The sequence below is a fragment of the Drosophila miranda genome (assembly GCF_003369915.1).
Source record: "Drosophila miranda strain MSH22 chromosome Y unlocalized genomic scaffold, D.miranda_PacBio2.1 Contig_Y1_pilon, whole genome shotgun sequence".
NCBI classification, from domain to species: Eukaryota; Metazoa; Arthropoda; class Insecta; order Diptera; family Drosophilidae; genus Drosophila; species Drosophila miranda.
In genome coordinates, this window is record NW_022881603.1 from 30,088,416 (window position 1) to 30,105,335 (window position 16,920).

The following is a 16,920-nucleotide window of genomic DNA, read 5'->3' on the forward strand; positions in this document are numbered from 1 at the left end:
AACAACACAATTGTAATAAATAATATAACCCACATAAATGATAAGGGTAAAATTCTAAGATATATATCACATCATAGATATAGCGGTTTTGAATTAGTTGATTATATACAATCGAATGATAAGCAATTTTCTTTTGATAATGTTAATATTTTAAATCCCCTTATAACATTAGGTAATACGGCCTTACCATTAACAACATTATTCTTAATCATTTTGATATTGATAATGTTATTTTACTTCGGCTATAAATTAAACAAATTTGAACTTATTAAATCAATAAGAATACCGTCAGAAGAAATAGTGGAAAGCAACATTCAAATACTGTCAGAAGAAATTAGAGCTCTATCAGAACTTCAAAATGTATCGGGACGAAACATTTAAGAATGGGGGGTGGTAACGTACCCAATTCTATTGAGCTCTTATACGAGTTGTAAACAATCTTTGGCTTTCCAAAACGAAAACAATTTCAATCTTGGGCCTCCGCCTAATTGATTTCTAAGATGTACAATCTCAAGGGCTCCCGCCGCAATCCCAATCTTTGACATTCGCCTAAATGGAAAACCAATGTTTGCCCACACCCGGCTTCTCATAAACAATCTCACTCCCGGCTTTCTGCAGATCCTGCACTTTAGGCATTTTACAGTTCTCTCTTTGGATGACGAAATCCAATACTCGGGATGGCGAAATCAATTGAAATGTTTATAGAAAAACTATTCCCGAAAGGGAACGATGCAAAGATCAGAAAGTTCAAGTCAGTCTTGATCCAGAAGCGACACCGCAAAGTCGAGCTAAAAATTAAGATCGCGCAAACCCTTTGCCCGGAATCCTTTGTGACCCTCTACTTAAATCTATATCAGTGAAGTTAGAAGTAAAATAAAAACTTTTTAAAAACACAATCCGCTACCGCAGTTATTTAATTTACACATGTCATCTCTTCAGTTCTGAATAAACCACTTATGAGCACAGTCGCGTCGTTCTCTATTTAATACATGACAAAAGGCGCAATTCACAATAGGTTATGGGCCCAGATCACCGAAAGATCGGGCGTGTATTAAAGACAATTAAAAAACCGTGGTAGAACTGGAAGTTAATATTTTGTTTGATGCAATTGCAAATAAATCGTGCACCAGTTAGAATGTGGCGTGTAGCAATTAAAACAAAATGAGTGTGTCTCTGCAAATTGAAAAATTGGGGGAAGACAATTACGATGTGTGGTCTATGTCCATGCGTAGTGTATTGATCACAACGGATTTGTGGACATATGTAAGTGGTAAAACCGAAAGGCCACAGGAGGAAGCAGCAGGAACACAGGAACACTTGGCACAGTGGGACAAGGCTGATCAAAAGGCGTTGGCATGTATTATATTAAATGTAAAAGCAACGCAGTTGATGCACATAAAGTCGTGCACAACGTCGAAGCAGGCGTGGCAAAAATTACGCGATGTACATGTGTCAGTGGGACCAGTGCGAAAGGTACAGTTATACCAAAAACTTTTGCGGCAAAATATGCAAAACGGTGATAACGTGGTACAATATGTAAATTCTTTCGTGGAAATTACTGAAAAGTTAGCCGAGCTAAATATCGACATTCAAGACGAGCTAAAAGTAATAATGTTGTTGTCGAGCTTGCCCAGCGGTTGGGAAAATTTCGTCGTGGCGATAGAAACACGCGACAGTCTGCCGTCGTTCGAAACGGTAAAAGTAAAAAGACTAGAAGAAGGAGCACGTAAAGACGAAAGAGACGATCGTGAGCTTGCTGTACAGGCAGTGTACGCACACACACAGACTCAAAGAAACGGTGCGCGTTCGAAGAATTACGGCGCCAGTCGAAAAGACAGCAAACGAGAAGGCCAGAAATCCAACGAACATCGCGAGTTTCGAGGAAAATGCTACAAATGTAAACAAAGCGGGCACCGCGCATCCGAGTGCAAAAGCAACAAAGATAATACGAAAGAGTGCGTAAGGGATGAAAAATCAAACTGTTTAATGCACAGCTACGTTGTTAAGCAGCGAAAAAATTCTTGGCGTATCGACAGTGGGGCAACATCGCATATGTGTTGTAATAAAAATTTGTTTGAAACCTTTAATAAGAAAAACACAACCATTATGTTGGCTGCAGAAAAGTATATTGAGTCCCTAGGTATTGGCGGTGGAAATGTAATGGTTTGGGGGTGTAAGCAGCAGCTGGACCTGGGCAAATGGTGTTTATTGAGACCAAGATGGACAAACACATCTACAAGAAAATTTTGACTGACAATTCAATGGCGAGTGTCGAAAAATTGGGTCTTGAAGCGATGAATTTCTTGTTTCAACAAGACGATGACCCCAAAAATACCTCGTTTTTGGTTCAAGAATGGCTGTTGTATCAGTGCAAGCAGTTAAAAACGCCGCCGCAGTCACCAGATCTGAACCCCATAGAGCATGTTTGGGATTTGCTAGAAAAAAAAATTAGGAAACATAAAATTTTCTCCAAGGAAATCCTTAAAACGGCTCTGATGAGACGGAATGGGAGAAAATTAATCCCAATGAAACCAATCATTTGGTAAAAAGTATGCCCCGACGTCTAAAAGCTGTTATTGAAGCTAAGGGCGGCCCCACAAAATATTGAAATCAGAAAAAATTGGGGACAATAAGTTTTGTTCGTACAAAATAAAAAGTGTCCGAATAATTGTTGTGCGTAAGAAAGTGGCCTTTTTGATACTTTTAATTTTTTTTGATATGCCAAAGAAGGTTTTTTATGTTTTTAGATTTGAAATTAGTAGTAGTAATATCCATGTTCATAATGAAAATAAAATTTTTTTTCAAACTTAAATACTTTTCAAGTTATTTATAAAGAAAGTTGATATAGACGAGTGTCCGAATAAATGTTGTGCTGACTGTATGTGCCGGATTTAAAAATGAATTTTTTGTCGGTGAGCAAAGCAGCCGAGTTCGGGAATGTCACCACATTCGGAAATTCAGAAGCTTTAGTGCGAAATAAACATGGACATATAATGTTGCGAGCGGTACAAGAAAACAATTTATACGTGTATGGAGTGGAAAAAACCACTGATGCAGTGCATTTGATATCCGATATATCTCTTGCAAAAAAATGGCATAGCCGCTACAGGCATTTAAATTTTCAAAATTTAAAGAATCTTTGTGAGAAAGAACGTGTAATCGGGATGAAAATTAAAAACGTATCCGTAAACACAAATTGCGACACATGCAAAAAATATGTGCATTGCCGTTCCCACAAAAGGCAGAACGTGTTATAGACGATTACTCGCGAAAAATTCACGTATATTTTATGCGCGCCAAAAATGAAGTTTTTGAGAAATTTAAAATGTATAAAAGTTATGTTGAGTGCCAAACCGAAAAAACAATCAAAGCCTTGCGAAGCGATAACGGTACTGAGTACATAAACAATGAATTTACAAATTTTTTAAATGCGTGCGGAATAAAAAGAGAACTAACGGTGCCTTACACAACTCAGCAAAACGGCGTTGCTGAGCGCGCAAATCGTACAATCGTTGAAATGGCTAGGAGTATGTTAATTCATGCAAATTTAAAAGAATTTTTGTGGGCTGAAGCCGTTCAAACTGCAGTATATTTGAGAAATAGATGTCCGACCATAGCGTTAAATGGATGCACCCCCTTCGAGGCTTGGAACAAGCGCAAGCCGTCGGTAAACCATCTGAAAATACATATTTGGTTCACGCGCATTTGCACTGGAAAAAACCAAAAAAGGCAAATTCGTTGCAAAAGGAAAGGAGTACATTTTTGTTGGCTACTCTTTTGCAGCAAAAGCATATCGTTTATATGACCAAGAAAAGCGAATGATAGTGGAACGCCGAGACGTCAAAATTGTGGAGGGTGAGTTCGTCAAGGAAGTAAATGATATTTACGAAAATAGAGATCAGACTGAGGATCTTGCAAAAATCATCATACGCTTTGAGTCAAACGAAGAACCTGTGCAGGTACAAACTGTTGTTGAGCCCGAAGACGAAACGATTAGCAACATTGACAACAGCGATGATGATGAGGAGGAGTACTTCGTAAGTGCTCAGATGAAGAAGACATCACACAAATACGTGGCCCAGGAAGGCCAAAAATCATTCGTACTGGTCAACCTGGCAGACCAAAGAAGCAGTACAATGTCCTCAACAATCTTAGCTGCTCCGATGACATTGAGACTCCACGGACCGTTGCAGAGGCGTTGCAAAGACACGATGCAGAAGAATGGAAAAAATCTATGCGAAAGGAATTCGATGCACTCGTGTCAAATAATACATGGACTCCTGTCAATCTTCCGCCCGGAAAAAAGGCTATAGGTTCAAAATGGGTTTTCAGAATCAAACGCAACCAAAACGGTGACATTGAAAGGTTTAAGTCGAGACATGTGGCACAAGGATGTGGCCAGCAGTTTGGCGTAAACTACTGGGAGACATATTCTCCAGTGATACGTTATGAGACAATCCGAATGTTATTTGCGATTGCTGCAGAAAAGCAGTTACACATGCATCAGGTGGATATCTCTAACGTGTATCTCAACGGTAAACTCCAAGAAGTCGTCTATATGAAGCAACCCGTAGGCTTTATAGATGAGCAGAACCCCCACAAGGTACCCCAACTTCAAAAGGCTATCTATGGGCTGAAGCAGTCTGGACGTGTCTGGAATGACACATTGAACGAGGTGCTGGTTAACATGGGCTTTAAAAAAAGTCAACACGAGCCATGTCTATACGTCAAACAGCATCAACAAGGCTTCAGTTATATAGCAGTTTACGTCGACGACCTGATAATCATCTGTCCAAAAGAGATGGACGTCAGCGCGATCAAGCAAAATATCGCATCCGTATTCGAGATGAAAGATGGAGGTCAGCTCAACTTTTTCCTAGGCATGGAAATTCATCGAGAAGGCAAACAAGGCGCCCTCAAGTTATGCCAGAAGAGGTATATTGAAAGCGTTTTGAATACTTTCGGTATGCAGGATTGCCGTCCAGTCGCAACACCACTTGACCCAGGTTTTCACGTTGGTTGTAAAGATGAAGAATGTATAAAGGTAAATAAGACATATTATCAATCACTAATTGGTTCGCTCATGTACTTAGCAGTTTTGAGCCGGCCCGACATTCTTCATGCTGTGAGCAAACTATCACAGCGAAACCAAGACCCTCATGTGGAGCACGAAACTGCAGCTAAGCATGTGTTGAATATGAGCATCATCTACCAAAAGTCTGGAGAGCCAGTAAAAGGCTTCGCCGATGCTGATTGGGCAAATGACAAGCTGGACCGAAAATCATATTCCGGATACGTTTTCTTCCTAGCTGGTAGTGCCTTTTTGTGGACATCAGCCAAGCAGAGCGTCGTCGCCATGAGCAGCACCGAAGCAGAGTATGTGGCGCTATCAACATCCGCTAGAGAAGCAGTGTATCTACAAGGTCTGTTGCAAGAGATTGGATACTCAAATCAAGGGCCAATGACTATCTATGGTGACAACCTCAGTGCGCATCATATTGCGAAAAATCATATTCACCATAAACGCACAAAGCATATAGATTTAAAATATCATTTTGTTAGAGACAAAGTAGAAAGTAAAGAGATAAAACTTGAATATGTATCCACACAGAAAAACGTTGCCGATGTATTAACCAAAAGTTTATGTAAGCAAAAGCATTATAGATTTGTAAAATCGCTTGGATTAATTGATTAATACATTGTAATCACAAAATATTATGCTTAAGCAAAAGTGTTGAAATTTGAAGTGTAACCATAATATAATCTGTCTGGCAACGCTAATTAACATAATGTACATGAACAGCGAGAGCCTCTGTTATCTCTCGTCTCTCCTATTCGTATGTAAGTACATATGTACACATGTCATCTCTTCAGTTCTGAATAAACCACTTATGAGCACAGACGCGTCGTTCTCTATTTAATACATGACAAAAGGCGCAATTCACAATAGTCTTCAACAATACATTCCTCATCATTCAGTGAATTATAAAAATTATCTCGCGAAGGAAGCAGGGATTCATCAAATTTTTCAAAACTATCCAAATAATCATAGGGAAATACTCCCTTTCGTCGTAGCATATCAAATTTTTCACCTTGATATTTAGTTTTCAAAATTTTAAAATTCGCTATGTTCATATAACTAGCGAGTTTTTCTAAGCTTGAATTTAAAAATCTTTTTGAATCTATATATCTAATTTTATATTGATGAAGATAAGATTCATCGAGCTTACAAATTTGAGTTAACGCAATATATAACTCTTTATTGCAAGGTATGGGTCTTAGTTAATCTTTTATTGACGTAACAAATAAATGTATATCATAACGAGACAAGTTATGAAAAACTACCGGGAAAAAGAGATCGCTTAATCTAAATGTCTGTTTACACAGCTTATGAATAGGACCTACATATTGTCCTGTAAACTGATCAAAGAATTTTTCTCGATCATCATCAGAAATTTGTTTCTCGCAGGCATAGCAAACACCGTGTTCCTGGTAATCCTCATCCCAAATGTTAAACTGGTAGATTGGTTTTTTATAGGACTTCCAGTACTTCTCATAAAGTCCATCGGTTTTCATCCTAAGTGCTTGACAAAATTTTTGGATACAATCCGGTCCTGAAATAACGAAATCATAATGTTTATGAGTTTATTGCCTTTGCTGGAATGTTAAAATATTTACCTTCGTATGTCCACATCTCATTTAGATGATCATTGTATTTATGTACAATATAAAATGATGCTGCACATGCTGTATGCCTCTGTGCCATAGTAGTTGATGATTTTGATGGATCATTAAGATTTATATGGTAATTTTCCAAAACTGTCAGCATAAATTACTACTGGTGGAGATAGTTTTTTAGAAAAACTTTTGAATACAGTTTTGGTATTAGGTTCAGGATACAAAGCAGCAACTTTTCCACACTCTTTAGTGTCATGTATAGTATTTGTTGTACTATAAAATTGCAAGCAGTTCTCGCAAAAATATGCAGTATTATGGGATTTACTATGTTGTGAATAGCATAATTTTCTCATGCACGTTATATATGCTTAATGCATCATTTGCATATTATCACTATTAATTTCAAGCAAGTTTATGTGCTGAGTCCGAATTTTCTTAGTCCTCACTGTGGGTCCCACAACGTTTTTTCCATTCTCATCGACTTCATAAACATTGATGCTAAAATCCTCATTTGGTGATTCGAATCGCTTGATTCCTTTGCTTGTTATTGGAAACTCAATTCCGGAAAAATTTAATCTTACTCCTTCATAATAAATGATGTCTTGCCGTATGTTTCCGCATCGATAGGATGATGGTATTGTTCACTTATCTCGGGAAATTTTTTGTAATGCTGCTGTTTGATATATAGTTTTAAGGTGTTTTCCATAGGCTAATGATGCTAAAACACACCACTTGAAACAAAAATCATCATCATTTTTAACATTTATGAGTGCATTTCGTGACTTAATTTTTTTGGGAGCTTGGATAAACCTGTTTGCAGCGATCTGCTCTAGTTTTATCATGGTAAGTTCAAAATATTTAAAACACTTTGTTGCCCAACCTGAATCCTTCTCCTGGAATTCACTGCTGAGAGTTATCAAATTTTCTATGGTATCATTTAGATGATCATCAATCAGCTCGTTTTCATATATTGGTTTGTATGGAGTAATGAAATGCTTCATTGTTTCTGTTAAGCTTTCATCATCAGTGTTTTTAACGTATAATCCATATACTTTTAAATTGTAATTACTTTTAAATTACTCACTCATGCAGTGACGCAATAAATTGATAATATCATTTTTGCAATCATGAAAAAACTCTTTTAAATCAATATGTTCACTTTTATTTGAGTGAACACGATATGATTTTAAAGGAAATAGGACTAAGGGTTTCCTTTTTAAATGGTATCTTTTTAGGCCCAGTACCTGCTCACAAACCTGTTTCAAACGATTCCTACTGGGTCAATCTAATAATATGAGGGAAAGGTTACCACCTCTATTCTACCTGAAATCCACTTATTCTTTTTGTGTAATTCTCACTTGGAAGAAACCTGTTTCAAACGAATCCTATGATTCTCTTGTAATAAGAGGAAGTGAAATTCAACCAATCAAAAGTAAAACAGCAAACATTTAAAATAAATAGTGGTTAAATGTGTTATATTTATTATATACATGTAAAGGACAGTGTATCAAGCAGTTAACACTATCCCATCTAAATTAACATTTTAACTTAAAATACCATCGATAAGACCTAACCGATATAACCAGACTTAACCGATGTTTAAAAGACCTAACCGATAAGGGGTTATCGATATGGGAGTCGGTTGTTGGAAGTAGAAGCAGAAAGTTGAACAAAAAGTCGGAAGAACAGACTCATTAATTGCACATCTTAAATCATACACTTTGTACTCTTTTTCGAAAAACACTATTAATAAACGATACATTATCTGGTCTGATGAGCTCGTGAGGTGGCTCAAAGGGGGCCTAGCTGAGGCCACCGGACGGGTCGCAGGTTGCGGATAGCGAACGACCTACCTATATACAGGTCATATAGGTAGGTCAGCTGCGAATAATCGGACATCCCTAGGGAGAGTACCGAAAATAAGCAGCCCCGGACAGCCAGCGGGTGTTCGCGAAGTAGCAACACTGACGATGCGCTTGTGGTGCCGCCTCGTATAAGTAGCTCACACACTCCCCTATCCCTACACACTACCTACCCACATCCCAACCCACCACATTCAGCTCACACCGGGCCGGACTAAGAGTGTTATTCGACTCGTGCCGAGAGTCAGCCTGGCTGGGGGCCCGGTATATAAAACTAGCCCAGTCGTTAACGGAGAGCTCAAGGACTTGGCAGCCCCCTGTTCTAAGTATGCCTTATCCGGGCAACGTGGATCTCTGCCCGGACGGACCGTACCCCTTCTCTGCAGCTCGTGGGAAAAGAATGGAAGAAATTAAAAACAAAAAAAATGAGTCTGGCACTTCCCAAATGCCAACAGGGAGCAATCCCAAACAGGGGAAGGCAGCGGACCAAAGGCCTGGCCCGACCCGCAAATCAGCAGGGAAAACCTGCGCGGCGGAAGATGCTAGGGAGAGCCCAAAGGGGTCCCATCCCGGTGTCGGGGTGGGTGGTGAATTGGCTCCCAAAACCGATACCTTGGCAGAGTGGCTATGCAATCCTGCGGCTGCTCTGCCTGCTGGTAAAGTGGCGGGTGATGAGTCACCATCTACTAGTGTCCAAGCCAAATCTTTTACATATGCCGATAGAAGGAGTGCTGGCAATATACTCCGTCGGCAGAACTCAAGCCAGATGTCCAGCCCGACGGACAAATGGATAAAGAAGGTTGAGTGGGCCTCGAAGGTGCTGCCGAACTTTGGCAAGGAAGCACCGAAGAAGGAAGCCCCTCAGTCAAAAAGGCAGCGCTCACAAGAGACTCCGGGGCCGACACCGAAGCGCTCCAGAGTGCTGCCTAACACATCATTCGCGCAGATTGCCAGAGAAAGGACGCTGATTGGCGTCCTGGACAAAGGCAGCGCGGACTCCCGGATACCTAGAAACCAGTGGAAGTGGGTGGAAGCGGCACTGGCCGACCGCTGCTTCGAGCTGCTGGAAAAGCAGCCTGGACCCCCCCCCCCCCCCCCCCCCCCCCGTCTGCAAAGACATGGGTTGGTACCAGGGCTGCATAAAAATCGTAGCCTATGAAGACGAGCGCTCCGTACAGCTGTACAAAACAGCGGTAGCGCAAGTCGGGGAAGTCTACCCAGGGGCGAAGCTCGTCGCTGTAGACTGGAGCGAAGTGCCCAGTAGACCAAGGGCGAGAGTCTGGGTGCCCGCCTCCATGAAGGAGACGGAGCGCATCCAAAAAATGTTGCAAAGTTGCAACCCCCACCTTCCAACAGCGGATTGGAAGGTGGTCAAAGTTGAGACGACACAGGGCCCCACAAACCAGGCGGTGGTCGTCCTCAACAAAGAGTCGCTGTCCCCGATTGAGGCTGCCAAAGGCGAGCTCAATTTTGGGTTCAGCTCTGTGACCGTAAAGGTCTACAAGTCGGATGCGGCGGCCGAGGCACGTCCTGTCGACAAGCCAGTCGAGCAGGACGCTGCCTCGGAGATCGAAGCACCCGACGATCACACAGAGATAGACCCAGAGGGCTACTCCACCGATGGCACGCTGAGATGCGACTTCGAGGCGATGTGTTGCCACGAGGAAATCGAGGACGATCCGGATGCCGACATTACAGTGGTGGAGAACACTAAGGATGTCCTTGAGGCTCCTTCAGATCAATCTCCACCACTGTAAAGCAGCATCCGCTGCTCTTATACTCCGCCTCGAAGAGAGCGGAGCAGACGTAGCCCTGATCCAGGAACCTTGGATAGTGGGAGACAAGGTTTGTGGACTAGGGTCGAAGGAGTACAAGATAATTGTAGCTCAACATGAAGGTAAAACCCGCACCTGCATTCTCGCCAGAAAGCACCTTAATATCTTTCTGCTCCATAACTATAGCGATAGCGACAACACGGCGGCAAGCCTAGAGCTGAAAGGGACACATATAAGGCTGATGTCGTCCTACATGGCCCATGAGGGAAACGATCCTCCCAACGACCTGGTTCGCAAACTAGCCAGCGACAGCGAGAGGTCGGACATAGACCTATTAATAGGTTGCGATGCCAACGCTCACCACACTCAATGGGGGAGCTCGAACACAAATGTAAGGGGTGAATCACTTTTCAGCTTCATCCTCAACTCAAATCTATTTATTTGTAATCGGGGCAACGACCCCACTTTTATAATTAAAAATCGACAGGAGGTTATTGACATCACCCTAGTGTCTTCCAACCTGTTAGACATAGTCAAGAGTTGGCAAGTCCTTGATGACCACTCTTTCTCTGACCACAGATACATCGAGACCACACTATCCCTTGAGTGCCAACCTAAGGACTATATTAATCCCAGGAAAGCCAACTGGGAAAAATATAGCTCAGCCCTGGAGGACTTACTCCCCTCCAAAGCACCATCATGCCCTGACACAAAAGACGACCTAGATCGCCTAGTGAACAGGTTCACAGAGGCATGCAACAAAGCCTTCGCGGCAGCGTGCCCCTCTAGCAAACCTAGGGGGAAAAAGAAACCCCCCTGGTGGTCAAAACAAATAGACATCCTACGTAAAAGCTGCAGGACCCTCTTCAACAGGGCCAAAAGCGCGAACGAGGAGAGCCACTGGGCAGACTACAAAATCAGTCTGTCAATATATAAAAAGGAAACAAGGAAAGCAAAAAGGGCCTCTTGGCAAAAATTTTGCTCGGAAATTGAGGAAACGTCAGAGGCCGCAAGGCTTCGCAAGATTCTCTCAAAAACTAACCCCTCGGTAGGGTATCTTAAAAGGAATGACGGCACGTGGACTAACTTTAGTGAGGAGTCCCTGCAGATTCTACTAGACACACATTTTCCAGGGTGCCCAACCATCGAGACGGCACATCTTCCAGGAGAGGGACCGGTAACCTCGATGGATCACATCCTCACAAAACGTAACATAAGCTGGGCAATAAACAGCTTCAACCCGTTCAAATCGCCAGGCCCAGACCAGGTAATCCCGGCCCAACTTCAGAAGGCCGGGGATACGGCCATCAACTGGCTACAAGGTATCTTCAGGAAGATACTGGCTGTGGGTACAATCCCGCGAACATGGCTTAAGGCAAAGATAGTCTTCATTCCCAAAGCTGGGAAAGCCTCGCACTCAGCTGCAGAAGACTTTAGACCAATCAGCCTATCGTCCTTCCTCCTCAAAACCTTTGAGAGACTCGTCGGGCTGCAACTGAGGACAACTATACACCCTCAGTTGCTGTCAGGCGCACAGCATGCCTACCGGAAAGGAAAATCCACGGAAACGGCTCTTCATGAAGTGATCTCAGCGGTAGAGAAATCTCTGCATCACAAAGAGTACTCACTCATAGCCTTTCTCGATATTGAGGGAGCTTTCAACAACGTTGTACCGGGCGCCATTACAGAAGCCCTGACTGACCTGGGGGTGGACCGTCACTTGGTGATGCTCATTGATCAATTGCTCACATGCAGGACGGTGACATCATCGTTGGGATCGTCCGCCCAGTCAAGGTATGTCAACAGAGGCACCCCGCAAGGTGGTGTCCTGTCTCCTCTTCTGTGGAACATAGCAGTCAACAAGATTCTATGTGACCTAGAAGGGGGGGCTGCAAAGTCGTGGCCTATGCGGACGACGTTGCGATTATCTTCTCGGGGAAATACCCCCAAACACTGCGACTTAATGTCCACAAAGCTAGCGCAACTGTCGGATTGGACAGAATCGCGCGGTCTGGGAGTAAATCCCTCAAAAACGGAACTCGTACTATTCACAAATAAATACAAGGTCCCGCCCCTCAACCCTCCAATACTACAAGGATGCAGGCTCTCCTTTAGCGACAGTGCCAGTTACTTAGGGTTGGTAATTGACAAGAAGCTTAGCTGGAACCTGAATGTCAAAGACAGAGTGAAGAAGGCAATGACTGCACTCTACACATGCAAAAAAGCTATTGGGCTAAGATGGGGTAAGATCCCAAGCATAGTCCAATGGATATATCAAGCTATAGTTAGACCAATACTACTCTACGGAGTTACGGTGTGGTGGCCGGCCCTATCAAAAAGGGCGATCACCAAGAAACTGGGCAAAGTCCAGCGGACTGCCGCCCTATGCATCAGCGGAGCTCTTCGCACCACCCCAAATGATGCGCTAAATGCCATCCTATGCCTACAGAGCCTTGACCTCGCAGGAAACGAACGGGCAGAAGCAGCAGCAATACGTCTAAGAGACTCAGATCAATGGGTGACACAGTGCATAGGTCACTCAGCCATATTAAATAATAGCAGTACCGTCCCCTCAAAAACAGACTACCAAGTTCCAAGAGAGTACACAGACACTCCCTTCGACACAATCATCCCTCACAGAGACGAATGGCTCGAGGGACTCCCAGGCCCAGATGGGGCCATAAACATCTTCACAGATGGATCAAAGCTGGACGACAGAGGCGGAGGTGGAATCTACTCTGAACAGCTAAGCATAAGGCATTCCTTCAGACTCCCAGATCATTGCAGTGTCTTTCAAGCGGAAGTCATAGCAATCAGGGAGGCTCTAGACTGCCTACAAGCGGCTGCCGTCACGGCAACCAAGCTAAACATTTATAGCGACAGCCAGGCTGCGATCAAATCGCTAAGCGCGATTTGGACATCAGAGATGTCCAAACTATGTCCCAGGAGGATAGCGAACTTTGTGAGAGCATCTGGATGGGATAATTGCTGACAGGAAGTCTCACAACGCAGGAAGGAAATGATCCTATGCGGTATCACAACGGGCCGAAACCGGCCTAAGTGTGACGGGTTCCGAGCGAGCCCGGCAGCCGCCTCAACCTAACCTAACCTAACGATACGTTATTATTAATCTTACATTTGGGGGCTCGTCCGCGTCGAATACAGAGCTCGGAGTGTGTGAAAAAGAAAAACAGAAGAAAGCAGAAACTGATGCAAGAAGAGGATTGTTGAAAAGTTGTTAAAGTTGTTGTTTGTAGCTACATAAAGTTGTAAAGTTGTTGTTGGTGGCTATAAACATTAAGTTGAACAATCAAAATTCTGTGAGCATAACAGTAGACACGGAGTTTAATAAAAGATCGGTCGTTTAATTCGGTTGGAAAATTGTGAAATTCATTGTCGCGCCGCAGCGTCGCCTTGTCCGTGCGCAGTACGTACACAAGCAGAAACGAGGGGGAACGTTGTGAGTTGCTGCGGAGACCGCAACTCTAAATTTATACCCGATACTAAGTCAGTACGGCTCTCCTCCGGCAGACGCCGCTAATATTAAACGACACGACAAAGAGTGCGTGCGAGTGAGACAGAAAATCAGTCTGAGCGTGACGTCGGGGGCTGCGTAGCCAGTGCAAATTGATTTGTTCCTTTTGTCTATAAAAATTATCTGATCTGATCCAGATTCAGCAATCTGATAGATATGGTCATTATCTATGATTCTGCGTTTTTAGTTTTCTCAAATGTGCAATATTGTGGATGCAACAGATTTTCGTCCTTTGTTGGGGCGGAAAAGGGTGGGGCAAAATTCTGAGATATACGTTTTATAGTGAGATCTAACAGAAGTGCGGATACCAAATTTGGTTACTCTAGCCTTAATAGTCTCTGAGATTTGTGGATGCCCAAGATTTTCGTCCTTTGCGGGGGCGGAAGGGGGTGTGGCGAAAATTGGACACGAAACGGTCAAGGTCCGATATCACAGGAGTGTGGATACCAAATTTGGTTGCTCTGGCTCTTATAGGTTCTGAGATCCTTGAACTCATATTTTGCAATTGACAAAACCGACCATGAAACCTGTGTGTTAGAGAGAGACAGAGCGAGAAAGAATGAAATTGTTTTCTTGATTCTGGCTATAATCATTATTCGATCTGGTTCAGATTTTGCACTGTAGAAGATATGGTCATCCTCACCGATTCTGCGTTTTCGGTTTTATCGTATCTTTAAAAATGTGGATGCCACAGATTTTCGTCCTTTGTGGAGGCGGAAGTGGGCGGGGCGAAGTTTTGAAATATTTTTGTAGCAGTGACATATCACAGAAGTCTGGATCCAAAACATCGTTGCTCTAGCTCTTATAGTCTTTGAGCACTAGGCGCTGAAGGGGACGGACGGACGGACGGACGGACGGACGGACGGACGGACGGACGGACGGACGGACGGACGGACGGACAGACGGACAGACAGACAGGGCTCAATCGACTCGGCTATTGATGCTGATCAAGAATATATATACTTTATGGGGTCGGAAACGATTCCTTCTGGACGTTACACACATCCACTTTTCCCACAAATCTAATATACCCCAATACTCATTTTGAGTATCGGGTATAAAAACACGCACAGACACGTTGTGTGTGATACACACTTATAAACAGAAAAGACAAGCACTCGTCGGGTACCCAGACACAAGTCGAAAAGAGCCGCAAAATGATGCAAACACCGCCGCCGTTGCACTGGAAAGAGAGAGAGAAGGAAGAAGCTGTACCAGGAACGTCGCGCCCGAGTGCAAGCGAGATGGAAGATTTAGAAAATGCAGAAAACAATACTGATGACAAGATTGATCAAATGATAAAGTTGCTAAGTTTGAAACTTTGCGATGAGCAACGAGAAATGAAGATCGCTCCAGATAATTTTACAAAAGTTGTGAGCGATTGTGATGGAAAATCGGTTCCCATAGAAAAATGGTTTGAGATATTCGAAAAAAATGCCGACGCATATGAGCTTACTGAAAAGCAAAAGTATGTGCAGGCCAGAGGAAAAATGACCGGTGCAGCTAAGCTTTTCCTTGAAGCTGAATGCGTGTGCACCTATGAGGAACTCAAGATCGTATTATTGGATGAATTCACATGTAGCTATAACAGTACAGACATTCATAAGCTGCTGCAAGAAAGAAAGAGGAAGAGTAGTGAGTCGGTGCACGAGTACTTGCTGCAGATGAGAAAAATAGCAGCAGTCGGACATGTTGAACACGCGGCTGTTATAAGCCATATTGTGAACGGTCTGGACATAAGTAACGAGTATAAGTATGCCATGTATCGCTGTAAGACCTTCAGGGCCTTGAAAGAAGAGTTCGATATCTATGATCGTTTGAACATATCGGAGAAGAAGGGCAATAACGAACAGCATAGAACGAGTTTCAAGCACCAAAGTGGGCAAAGCGGTAAAAAAGAATATTGCTATAACTGTGGATCAGGAGAACACAAACACAAAGACTGCAAAGCCGAAACAAAGTGTTTTAAGTGCAATCAGAATGGTCACATTTCGCGTAACTGTCCTTATGAAGCTGATAAAGTTGATAAAGTTCGCGTCATTTTGGATCGCAGTCGCATGAAAAAAATTCAAATAAACGGCATTGTTGTTGACTGTCTTGTGGATACAGGGTCAGATGTAACCATAATCAAAGAGAGTATGTTGAAGACCATGAAAAACGTTAAACTTTTGAAGTGCACAACTATGTTGCGCGGTCTGGGTCAGATATCAACAAAGCCTGTTGGATACTTTAATGCAGAAGTTACCGTGGATAAGTTGCAGACCACACAGAAGTTTTTAGTAGTCCCCAGTAGCCAGATTGATTTCGACGCACTTTTGGGGCATGATTTCATTAAAAAGTTCCGTTTCGTCGCTGATATGCAAGGATACACGTTTTTGAAGCATGACGCAGATCCTGTGCCAACAGATGAGCATGCTCTTATATATAATGTAACTGAAGAGTCATCCTTTGTAGCTCCGCCGCAATATCGAAAAGACGTTGAATAGATGATAAGAAACAGTTACCAAATGCCCACAGAAGTTGCAAAGCAGTCTCCAATCCAACTGAAGATAGTTCCCGACGGAGTAATCAAGCCGTTTCATCACTCACCGAGTCGTTTGTCAACAGACGAAGCCAGTGCCGTAAAGAAGCAAGTCGAAGAATGGATCGAGCAACGAATCGTGCGCAAGTCATCTTCAAATGTAGCGAGCAGAGTTGTCGTCGTGAAGAAAAAAGATGGTACAGTAGACTACAGGAAGTTAAACAGCATGGTATTGCTGGACTGCTTCCCAGTCCCGATCATGGAGGAAGTCTTGGAAAAGCTGCAGTCGGCTAAGTGGTTTACCATAATGTACCTTGAAAACGGCTTTTTACATGTGCATATGGAAGAGCAAAGCAAGTCGTATACGGCCTTCGTCACAAAGGAGGGATTATTCGAGTTTAATAAAGCGCCTTTCGGATTCAAGAACTCGCCAGCTGCGTTCATTCGGTTCGTAAGCTATATTTTTCAAGAATTAATCAACTCTGACATTATGCAGCTTTATATGGACGACATAATTGTTTACGCCGCGTCGCCCGAGGTATGCATGAG